At 35.3% G+C, this 12,500-nt stretch overlaps 1 protein-coding gene across 1 annotated transcript in view; it reads left to right on the forward strand.

Moving 5' to 3' along the window:
• Positions 1–12,500, forward strand: part of LOC106878261 (GTP cyclohydrolase 1-like) — a 113,747-nt gene that overhangs the window by 96,911 nt on the left and 4,336 nt on the right. The gene's annotated exons all lie outside the window — the stretch shown is intronic.

Raw genomic sequence — 12,500 nt, forward strand, 5'->3', positions numbered from 1 at the left:
ATTTCTGCTCTACTTTCACTCGTACTCTTCAGTATAAAATTGACCTCACTGCTATCACCTTCTCAAGTATTTGCACAAATGGTGATTTGAACTGTAGAGCTCGAAATAAATACAGACGAAAATAAATTACAATGTTCTTATTTCTAACGTGAATTCAACTGCTAAATTGTAATTGCTTCTTGCATAGATGGTGGCAGGGGCAGCGGTATATTTAAATGAGAAAGAATAAGCTTTTGAGAGTTATGCTTCTTTCGAAAGCATAAGTGATGATATCAACAATAATAAGAACATGATGATAATGATGATAAACATACGAAATCATCTCTACTTATTGTGTCTTTCTCACAACAACATCTCTTCAGTAACAATTATTGATTGATTTTTATCTTTCCTACTAAGATACTTGGCTCCAATTGACGAAAATTAACTTAATATATGAGATATCACAAATCTAATTTGATATTAATCTCACAATACGGTATTAGAATCACTCTTCTCGTGCACGTCACTTATGTCCTGTGGCGTTTAATTCTTTTGTGCTAACATAAAATAAATGTCTCTATCTTTCACACTTAACTTTATAATTTCTTTTTCCATTTTTTTTGTTTCTTTCTCTAAGTCTCTCAAGATAGTAATCGTTCCTTAACTTTTTACTACAATGTCACTTAAAAAAAGAAAAAAGAATAGGTTTTATTTTGTACGTCCAACATCTACTAATAATACTGCTTTAGATTGGTTATTGTTTGAAGGATGAAAATTAATGAAAATATTTATTCGACGCTAAATTTAATTAAATCCATAAATCACGTCACGAAACATGTGACTTGTAATATGACAATTTAAAAATCAAAATACATAAATAAAGATAGAGAGTATGATGTGACATTTTGGCTTGTCACCCTTTCGGGAAATAATTCTAATGATTATAATTAATGTCAAATATTACATTAATTAATTTTCTTTGGCGTCATGGTTCGTTTATATAAGAATGCTTGTAACATCTAACTGGTACCTACCAATTTCAGGAAGTATTGTTTGATGACTTAAAACAAAACTTCTTATAAAAAATATGCACGGATATTGCCGCAAATATACACTTTTCTTATTTGATATTAATTGTAGTTAGAACATAACCACATTAACTGTAAGTAAAGAACGATTTACTAATATCCTTGACAAAGCTAATATCCTTCTGATTCATAACATCACAAATCAGTATTACTACTCATAGCGGTATCATATATAGGCACACCGCCTTCAATCTCAGGAGAGTAGGAAGCTCGATTACACCGCTTCCACTGATCAACTTATTTTATCAACCCCAAATAGAGGGAAGGCAAAGTCGACCTCGACGGAACTCGAACTTAAAACGTAAAGACAGACGAAATGCCACTAAGCATTTTGCCTGGCGTCTTAAGGATTCTGTCAGCTCGACGCTTTAATATTCCTATTCGTAACAATGTTGATGATATTTAGTAATGAAATGCTTTATTTCTGGCATGTATTTTCCGGCATACAAGTCGACGTTGTATGTAGTGTAAGCATATAATATAAACATTCAAAAGTCTTCGCTACCTTTCTAAATCCTGCTGCATTTCATGTGGAATTTTTGGTCCTACAAAGTCACCTTGTGAAGTCACATGGCCTAGTGGTTAAAGCAGCGGACTTCGGTCGAGAGATCGCGGATTCAAATTTCAGACCTGCGATGTGTGTTTATGAGCGAAACACCTAAGTTCCACGCGGCTCCGGCAGAAAGTAATGGCGAACTTCTGCTGACTTTTTGGCCACAACTTTCTCTCACTCTTTCCTCGTGCCTCTAGCAGCTCACCTGCGACGGACTGGCGTCCCGTCCAGCTAGGGAACATATACGCCAATGAAACCGGGAAACCGGCCCTTATGAGTCAGGCGTAGCACGAGAAGGAACAAACAACAACAGCAACAACTTGCTGGTGTATAGTTTGACCTACCTACATTTTGGTGTAAATTTTGGTTTGAAAAATTCGACTTGTATGCAGGAAAATACGGTAAGTTTACGATAATAATTTAGGGTTGAGGCCTTACAGTAAATTAAACTAGATATAAGAAACTTCATCACAGATGTAATAAAGGAGCATTGTGTGGGTTACGACGAGGGTCCCAGCTGATACGATGAACAGAACAGCTTGCTCGTGAAACTAACATGCTAGTGGCTGAGCACTCCACAGACACGTGTACCCTAAACGTAGTTCTCAGGGAGATTCAGCGTAAAACAAAGTGTGACAAGGCCGGCCTTTAAAATACAGGCACTACTCATTTTTGCCAGCTGAGTGGACTGAAGCAGCGTGAAATAAAGAGCCTTGCTGAAGGATACAGCGCTTGGTCGGGAATTGAACTCACAACTTTACGATCGTTAGCCGAATGCCCTAACCACTAAGCCAAGCGCCTTCACAGATGTGATAGGCAAGACAGACACATACAATTAAATCATACATCAATCCCTCAATCTACAATAAATTGAAACATGCATCACCAGATTATCTTTTAGACGACCCAACAGACGCGTATATATATATATATATATATATATATATATATATATATATATATATATATATATATATATATATATATATATATATATATATATATATATATATATATATATATATATATATACATATTTGTATATATGAATAACAAATGAAAGACAGAAGATGGAATATACGAGAATATATTATTAATCACAACAATTGTTTCGACACATCTAGCATCGACTCCTCTTGTGGGACACACAAAAACTGGTTCAGGAGTATCCGGTGATGCAGACGTATCGCATCGGGTGATAAATAAGTAAAAGAAACTCGTTAAAATGACTGTTCCATAATTCAACTTTCCGTTTTGTAGAGAGAAAAACAGCCAGACGGAGGAAAATTTTTCAAATATATAGAAGATCCCAAATAAAATTGCAGAAGACAAAAAGAGAAGCGAACACGTAATCCAGTGAGAAAAGTATTGAAAATAACCGTTAACAGATATGTATGCATAAACGCCCTCGGGAAAGCTGCATGGCACGAGTACACACGCTCATACAAGCAATAGCAAAAATGTGAGAATATGCAAACGCGAGGTTAGGCGCATTCGTGATTACAAAGTGAGTTAGATACTTAGTAGGTGTTTAGAAGAACGGAGAGGTTTAAAGTTTAAAGTCATCCATACCTTAAAGTAAAATAAGATAAAATTACACTAAATTAACGGTTACTCAAAATTCATTCTCACTGCATTGTGCGAAAGTACATTTATATGCGTGTAGGCATCTCGATAGTCTTTCAGAAATTCTATTAAGTATCTTTTCGTTAGTCCACAGAATAGACAGGGATTCCTCGGAGCAGAGACGGCATCTCCTGGAAATTGCCCTGTGTCTAACTATGGACCAAGTATTGTAGTATTTCGTATTAGTCTCCTTCAATTGCCATATAAAATCTGCCAAAGATATCGAATGCCACTTATTGATTGACCTAAAGCTGGCAACATAATTACGATAACGATTCTTAAATGAATCAGCCGTCTGTCCCATGTAAACATAGGGCTCTCCTCTTGTGTGCACAGTACATTTATATAGAAGATTTGTACTCATACAGAGATTCATCAAAGGGTTTCGTCCCACATGCTATACCTTCATTTTTCATTTATGTATTCTTTATTATTATTTTTTTCCCTGCTGTACCCTTATTTTTATTTTTGTTTTTATTTTAATTTTTATTTTAATTTTATTTTAATTTTGATTTTAATTCTATTTTTTATTTTTATTTCTATCTTATTTTTGCTGTTGTTTTTCTTCTGGTCTCTACCACACCTCTGTTTTTACCTCTTGCTCTACATTTGTATGAAACCCTTTGTGAATCTCTTAAGAGGCCTAGCGGTTCGGGCATGTAACCCCATTTCAAAATGTCATCCGATAATCACTCCGGAAAGGAATATTCGGATAGAATGGGGCTTGCTAAAACTAGGCCGAAACAGCTGTAAGATTAAACTTCTGTTCATCCTCTAATTCCTTATGTACTTTGTACTTCTATATGTAAACCAGGTTGGCAAAATAACATAGTCTGCCATGAACACCTGTGCTTTGGTTCTTTCTTTCTTTTTCTTTCTTTTTTTGTCACTTTTGCTATGAATTAAATTAATGAATTCAACGGGATACACCGTCTGCAAGTAGTTGGGTTCAGCATATTATCCTCCATTTTCTAATTGTTATACAAATTTTGGGTAAAACCTCCACTTTTACCCGCTCCCACTGATTGCACCTAGTATAGCACTAGTGTAGCGATAATTGGGTACCCTCCCAGCAGTATACTGGATAGATACTATCCCTTAGTGGGTTGAACCCCCAACCCCTAACTCTCTCACGTTATATATATATATATATATATATATATATATATATATATATATATATGTATATATATAGGAAAATGAAAAAAAGCCAGAATGTTGAACTGGAAGCATAATTTAATAAAGATTTTTTCTAACCGGTTTTCATTGCGATGAAGCAAATTATCAAGAAGAAGGAGAATGAAAATGTTTTTTTACAAAGAAGTACAAAAAAGTACAAAATGAAGAAAATAATATATAAAACAATAATATAGAAAAAAAATAAATATACCCATACATTATATTGTCTTTGAGCTTTTGTAGTTCAATAGTAGTTCATGTATAAATTGGTAGGAAAAATAAGGATGCATGAGAGTTGAGAGTTTTGTTAGGTTTAAAAAAAGGGTTAAAAGTTTGTGTTAAGCAGGAAATGTGGTGTCAAAACAGGAAGTGTGTGTAAGGGGAGACAAGTGTTTTTAGTTAGAGTTATGAACTCTTTTTTTCCCAACAGGAAGTTTGTGTCTGTTCATAGAGAAATAAGGTCACTGAGGGGTGTGTGTGTTAAGAAATGGTTGGAATTTCTCTATGAAAAGATTCTCCTTGTTGATTCTTTCTTGTGTGGAGATTCTGTCTTTACATTGATAGAAAGGGAATATAATGAATTTAGGGTTTTTGTTTCTGGCGCAAGAGTCTATGTGGCCACTGAGTGGAATTTGGCGGTATTGAGGGAGGTTTATTTGTTCCTTATGGACAGCTACTCTTCTACGTAATGGGAGGCTCGTCTGTCCGATATAGAAGTTTTGGCAACCTGCGCAAGTAAGGACATAAATGAGGTTACTCGAGGAACAAGAGAAATTGGTTTTAATTTTTAACTTTGTTCCTCGTTTGAAGGTAAATTCAGAGCCTTCAAGTAGGTAGGGGCAGGTGCCACAATTAGGGCGTGCACATTTTTTAACTGATGGGGGTGGAAGTGGTGTATGTAGTTTGGAATTGGTTAATAATGTCTTCAAAGATTTGTGTTGCCTTTTGCATTTAAGGACTTTGTGTGTATTAATGATATTGTTCATTTTCGGGTCTGTGGTGAGTAAGGGGAGGTTTTGTTTAATTGTGGTGAATGCTTCGATGTTATTGGGGTTATGGGTGGAGATGTATGGAAGTATTTTGGGGTTGGGTGTGTTATTATGTTGGTTGGTTTTTAGTGTGTTTTTGTCAAGTTCCTTGGCACGTTTTATTCCAAGATCTATGAGTGTGGAGGGATATTGGCGTTGTAACAGTGTTTTTTTGAGATCTTGTAAGCGTATTTCTCGAGTGGTTGGGTCAGAGACAATGGTGCAAATTCTTTTAGCTAAATTAAAGGGGATATTTATCTTGGTGTGTTTTGGGTGGCATGAGCTAAAAAGGAGGTATTGTTGTGAGTCTGTAGGTTTGTGGTAGATGTCGGTTGTGATTTGGTTATTAGGTGTTTTTATGATTAAGAGATCAAGAAAAGGGAGATGATGTTTGCTGAATTCCATAGTGAATTGAATGTTGGGATGTATGTTATTAAGAATGGATTTGAATTCTAGAAGTTTTTCATAGGGTGATTGTTTCATCATATGGAATGAACCTTACTCACCACAGATCCGAAAATGAACAATATCATTAATACACACAAAGTCCTTAAATGCAAAAGGCAACACAAATCTTTGAAAACATTATTAACCAATTCCAAACTACATACACCACTTCCACCCCCATCAGTTAAAAAATGTGCACGCCCTAATTGTGGCACCTGCCCCTACCTACTTGAAGGCTCTGAATTTACCTTCAAACGAGGAACAAAGTTAAAAATTAAAACCAATTTCTCTTGTTCCTCGAGTAACCTCATTTATGTCCTTACTTGCGCAGGTTGCCAAAACTTCTATATCGGACAGACGAGCCTCCCATTACGTAGAAGAGTAGCTGTCCATAAGGAACAAATAAACCTCCCTCAATACCGCCAAATTCCACTCAGTGGCCACATAGACTCTTGCGCCAGAAACAAAAACCCTAAATTCATTATATTCCCTTTCTATCAATGTAAAGACAGAATCTCCACACAAGAAAGAATCAACAAGGAGAATCTTTTCATAGAGAAATTCCAACCATTTCTTAACACACACACCCCTCAGTGACCTTATTTCTCTATGAACAGACACAAACTTCCTGTTGGGAAAAAAAGAGTTCATAACTCTAACTAAAAACACTTGTCTCCCCTTACACACACTTCCTGTTTTGACACCACATTTCCTGCTTAACACAAACTTTTAACCCTTTTTTTAAACCTAACAAAACTCTCAACTCTCATGCATCCTTATTTTTCCTACCAATTTATACATGAACTACTATTGAACTACAAAAGCTCAAAGACAATATAATGTATGGGTATATATATTTTTTTTCTATATTATTGTTTTATATATTATTTTCTTCATTTTGTACTTTTTTGTACTTCTTTGTAAAAAAACATTTTCATTCTCCTTCTTCTTGATAATTTGCTTCATCGCAATGAAAACCGGTTAGAAAAAATCTTTATTAAATTATGCTTCCAGTTCAACATTCTGGCCTTTTTTCATTTTCCTATTATTTCTCCACGTGCGGTTAACACAACCCCACTATTTACTGACTTATATATATATATATATATATATATATATATATATATATATATATATATATACATATGTATATATGTGTATATATATATGTATATGCATGTATATATATATATATATATATATATATATATATATATATACGTATGTATATATATATATATGTATATATATATATATATATATATATATATATATATATATATATATATATATATGATAGTGTCTATCTATATATATATATATATATATATATATATATATATATACACTTGTATATCTATATATATGTATATATATGTATATATATACATATATATGTATATATACAAGTATATACATATATGTATTTATAAGGTCAGCGGCTATCGGACGCCGACGAAGGGAAATAACCCTGAAATCCGGATCCGTTCGTGCTGCAGATGTTGGTGAGAGGGATAACTACCCTTGGCAAACAGGACACAGTCGTGTGTCGATAAGCCAGCTGGAGGAGATGTCCTCCTGGGGCTAAAAGCAACAGTAACATCCACCCCTAGGGGTCAGCCACACTTAAGTGGCAATATACTACACTTTATCGTGCAGTTACTGTTAATACTTCATTTAGAGAATTAACATTGTTATATATATATATATATATATATATATATATATATATATATATTCCCACTCCACCCCATCCAATTCCTTACACCCACCACCCACCCCTACCCACATACCCCACCCTACCCACAGACCCCTACCTCTACCCCACCCTCAGCCTAACCCACACTCCACCCATGCCTTCCCCACCTCCCAACACCCTCACATCACACCACACCAATACCCTCGCATCACACCACGCACACACTACAACTGACCAACTATTTTCTCCCTTCCTCCCTTCCCCATTTTCACACTACATACGTCAAGATCACCAGCATTCTACCTCCCACACACAGCCCCTCGTTCCCGATCACCGTTTGTTATCTCCCCCTTTCTTAACTCTCCTGAAAAAAGAATTTCTAACTTCCGGTCAGTCATTGTTATGATCGGCCATTATTATGATTGACCGTTGACTGAACACTATTCAATTTTTTTTCTCCGTGTTTTTCTCCTTGTCTCCGTATTCTCTCTGTTGAAGAGCGTAGCTCGAAACGTCAAAGACTTTCCGTATTCCCGAGCGTCATACTAATATATCCTTTTGTTATTTACACCACCTGTCCTCGTCTGTTGTTATTATTTGTATATTCTCCCATATATATATATATATATATATATATATATATATATATATATATATGAATGCATGTATATGTATGCGTGAGTGAGTAGTTATTCATTTGTACACATAACCATTTGGTGAACAAGTACACTTCGCAACCAAGTTAACACTGTAGCTTCGTAACCTCAGGTTAACTACTCCCCAGTAAATGGCATCTGACAGAAGAAAACTAAGCAGAAGACCATCGTATTTCTATGGTGCGGCCATTTCTTCCTCCAGCCGTCACATACTCAATGTTCTATTGAGTCAATGAGTGGGAAGGTCAAGTGAGTATCTATGTCTATATAGACCTAAGACAGTCAACAAACTTTCTATAGCTTGCTGGTTTAATGCCGAAGATTTCGCATTAATTGTAGGATATCGAGTTAAAGCCAACTGAGCCAGTTCCTCTCTTCTTTAGGACAGCTGAAATGGCACATGCGAAAATGGCACGGCTAAAAATGGCACATGCAAAAGATAAATGATACGAAATTGCTTAACCGAGAGTCGAACCGGTGCTGTAGGTGTGGGTGGAGTTTAACACTCTATGTATGACATTCAACTGGTTAAAGACTTTACTATACGTCAGATAAACACTGTTTAGAAATCTTGGTCATTACTGTTATGAATTTTCGGAGTGAGCTGTCATGAAAGAAACCTCATTGATGAGAATTGACTGCTGTTTTGTAAAAGTTAACAAACAAAATACTGTATGGCCTTCACCTGCAATACACACAGGGATCATATTTCCTTTGTTTTCACTGTTTTTTTTTGTTTTTTTTACATAATGAATATTTTTATAGGGCGTGAAAGAAGAAATTCGAAAGAAATTCTATACTGAAGTATATAAACTCCTATCTCTGTAATATTTATTCTGTACCCACTAGGGCGTCCCCCCACCTTTGAAAATATGTCCTTTTTTTTATCTACTCTGACGGCGTCACGGCTTCAATTTGCTGAAATGTTAGCCGAGAATGAATAGTGGTCCCGAGAAAGAAACTGATTTGCTTTAACTTTAAGTAAACCCACTGAAAAATATTGATTCCAAATTTTGGTACAAGGCCAGTAATTTCGGGGAAGGAGTAAGTCGATTACATCGACCCCAGTGTTCAACTGGTACTTAGTTTATCGATCCCGGAAGGATGAAAGGTAAAAAGGCGAAATATGAAATCAGAACGTAACCCACTGAAAATGATATTAAACAAAATATACTTCAACTTTAATAATATTTCAAACTTTTAGATATCAAGTCACGATTATTTTTCTTCTTAGATTAATTAATTTTTAACTTTAAGAAATTATGTTTAGATTTAACAAGTTGTTGTAAAGTAGAGGTCACTGTGAGCTACCTAATTCATAAAATCAGAATCAGTACACTTTGTAGGAAATCAGTATTCGTTGTAGAAGCTGCAAATTCAAAGAAAGCCAGCGAAAATGTATAGTGAAATCGCGTGAGAAGAAACCAGTGTAACTGGAAGTACGTTTACTCAGTAAGCAATAAATAAACTGTTTGATATCTGTCTGTGAGTTTGATATTTCCAATCATAAATTGATAATTACAAAACGATATTAAATATCGTTTGTATCAAAATTTAAACCATACATACATACATACATACATACATACATACATACATATATACGTACATATTGGTGCACTGGGATATGTAAAACACTGCCTAAATATCATTCTTTAGAAATTAGGCTTCTCAAAACCAAAAAGGAGAAAGCTGATTCGAAGACTACAGATCCATCTATCACTGGAACTGTGAAAATGTGTAAAACTTTCCAGAAGTTTATCATTTAAGTATATATGAGCATGTCTAATTATGCATGTATATGCGTGAGAATACATACATAAAACAAAACATACAAATCTGCAAGATAGATAGATAGATAGATACATACATACATACATACATACATACATACATGCATACATACATGCATACATACATACATGCATACATACATACATACATACAAAAATACCGTTACTGATGTTGAAATTCTAATGAAGGAGCCTTAGATCGAGGTTATAAATCGGCTCTTTCTCTATTGGCCTGAAATCTTGAAATAAAACTTAATAATGATATGTATGTATGTATGCATGCATACATACATACGTACATACATACATACACTACACACACATACACGCACACACATAAAATGCACACGCACATAAATGATAAAAAGCAGTTTCTCAATGGGAATGTGTAAATGTTTTTAAATGTTTTTAATGAAACTCCCACACTAATTTGAAATATCTCATCAAAACTTTTTGTTTCTGTCTATTGTTTTAGTTGTTTTAGGCGGTCAACACCTTTCACTTGCATTTCCTCTATCAGTCGAGCTAACTTTTCACCAATTTCCCATGATTCAACAACAACACACACACACACACATACACATATATATACACCATCATCATACATATATGTGGCTGTAGTTTAGTATATAAGAACACGATTGCTCTTAGATTGGAAATAGTCTTACTTCGCAATTGGCCTCTGATCATGTACACGTCAAGGAAACACTTGTGATGGAGCGGTGATAGAACTGTAGTGTTGATGTAAATATAGTAAATGTATATTATAAAGTAGAGTATTGTCCAGAAAATTATAATCTTAATACGTATGTTCTCGCTTATCACGGGTATCTGGTAAAAAAAAAAAAAACGCGTTAAATGAATCGACGATAAATGAATAATAGAGCATATGGGGAAAATAAGTTTCGTTCCGAGACCCGAAGATGACCCTCTAACTTATCCAAATAACACTTCCAAATGGTTTAGAGCACATCATGATATTGTTTCGGGCTAGTAAAAATATTTAAAGTAAAATTTAATCACATATGATCAATAAATTATAGAAATATAACTGAAAAATATCATATCAAGCACAATCATTGACATAGCCGATTCGTGTTATCACAGACCAATTCGTGATAAGCCTAATACGGTTCACAACTGAGCGTACTGTGTTATTTCAGATCAGTGATAACTAAATTAGTGATAAACGGGGATAGATGGGCTACATCTCTTTTTATTTGTTTCTGCTTAGTCCAGACTCAATCCCGAAGAAAATTTATGTTAAAAGGAATTAGTCACGATATCCCGTCTTTTGTTTATTTTTGGGGGTACATTGTATCCCATACTAAATCATTCAATGTTTTCTTTACCTTTTAAGACAACAGAGCATGATACAGGGTGAGAATTAGTTGCAACTTCAAGAGACCACAAGAAATACTAAGTTAGTAATGTGCGTCACCACTTGAAGAGCCACTCAAATATGAGTTGGTAATTGTGAGTTCAAGTGCATATATAAGGTGTATGTACATTCAGTAAACTGGTAACTGACAACATCAAATAGATACATTAACAAAATATAGAGAGACGAAGGCATGTTTCTGTGATTAAAAAGTTAGCTTCATTAAGAAGTGGTTACAGGTTCAGGCCCCACTGTGAGCAATTTTGGTTAAAAGGTCTTACAGCCTCGCGTCGAGCAAGTGGAATTGGTTGTCGGAAAATGTGCAAAAGCCCGTCGTTTGCGCACACATGTATGTATTGGGTACATATATGTATATGTGTGTATGTGTGCATGTGTGTGTGTGTGTGTGTGTGTGAGAGAGACAGAGAGAGAGAGAGAGAGAGAGAGAGAGAGAGAGAGAGAGAGAGAGTATGTGTGTGTGTGCGTGTGTGTGTGTGTGTGTGTGTGTGTGTGTGTGTGTGTGTGAATATGTAAATAAATCTTTTAATCCATTATGCCGGCTACAGTCTAACGATGCTGAGTGATGAACCAGTTTTTGGGAGTTGCACCAAGCTGTACCGATACATTGTAGGATAAATATAGCAATAATAGTAATAATGCCTGGATGGAATTTATGAATATTTTAATGCATAGCTACGCGCGTTTCCACAAATCTTAAAATCACTGTCCATATTCCTGGGATAATTGCAGTGTCGTCCGTAGTATCCGTACCCATCGGGTAGATCATCTTCATGGATTCATTTCTTCAGTGTGCGTGCGTGTGCGTGTGCGTGTGTGTGTGTGTGTGTGTGTGTTTGTGTGTGTGTGTGTGTGTGTGTGTGTGTACGTGTGTCTGTATTTCTTTTCTACTGATGCTACTAACAAAATGGTATTGTGTTTATGTGCAGTGCCTAGCGTTGCGACAAATGGATATCGATAACCTAAGTATCACACTCAAAAATAAGTATGAGTCGATATGACTGGCTAAAATCCTTCAACGATGTGCCCCACCATGGCGCTAGTGCTATA

Source organism: Octopus bimaculoides, chromosome 3 (genome assembly GCF_046866305.1).
Source record: "Octopus bimaculoides isolate indiv1 chromosome 3, ASM4686630v1, whole genome shotgun sequence".
NCBI lineage: Eukaryota > Metazoa > Mollusca > Cephalopoda > Octopoda > Octopodidae > Octopus > Octopus bimaculoides.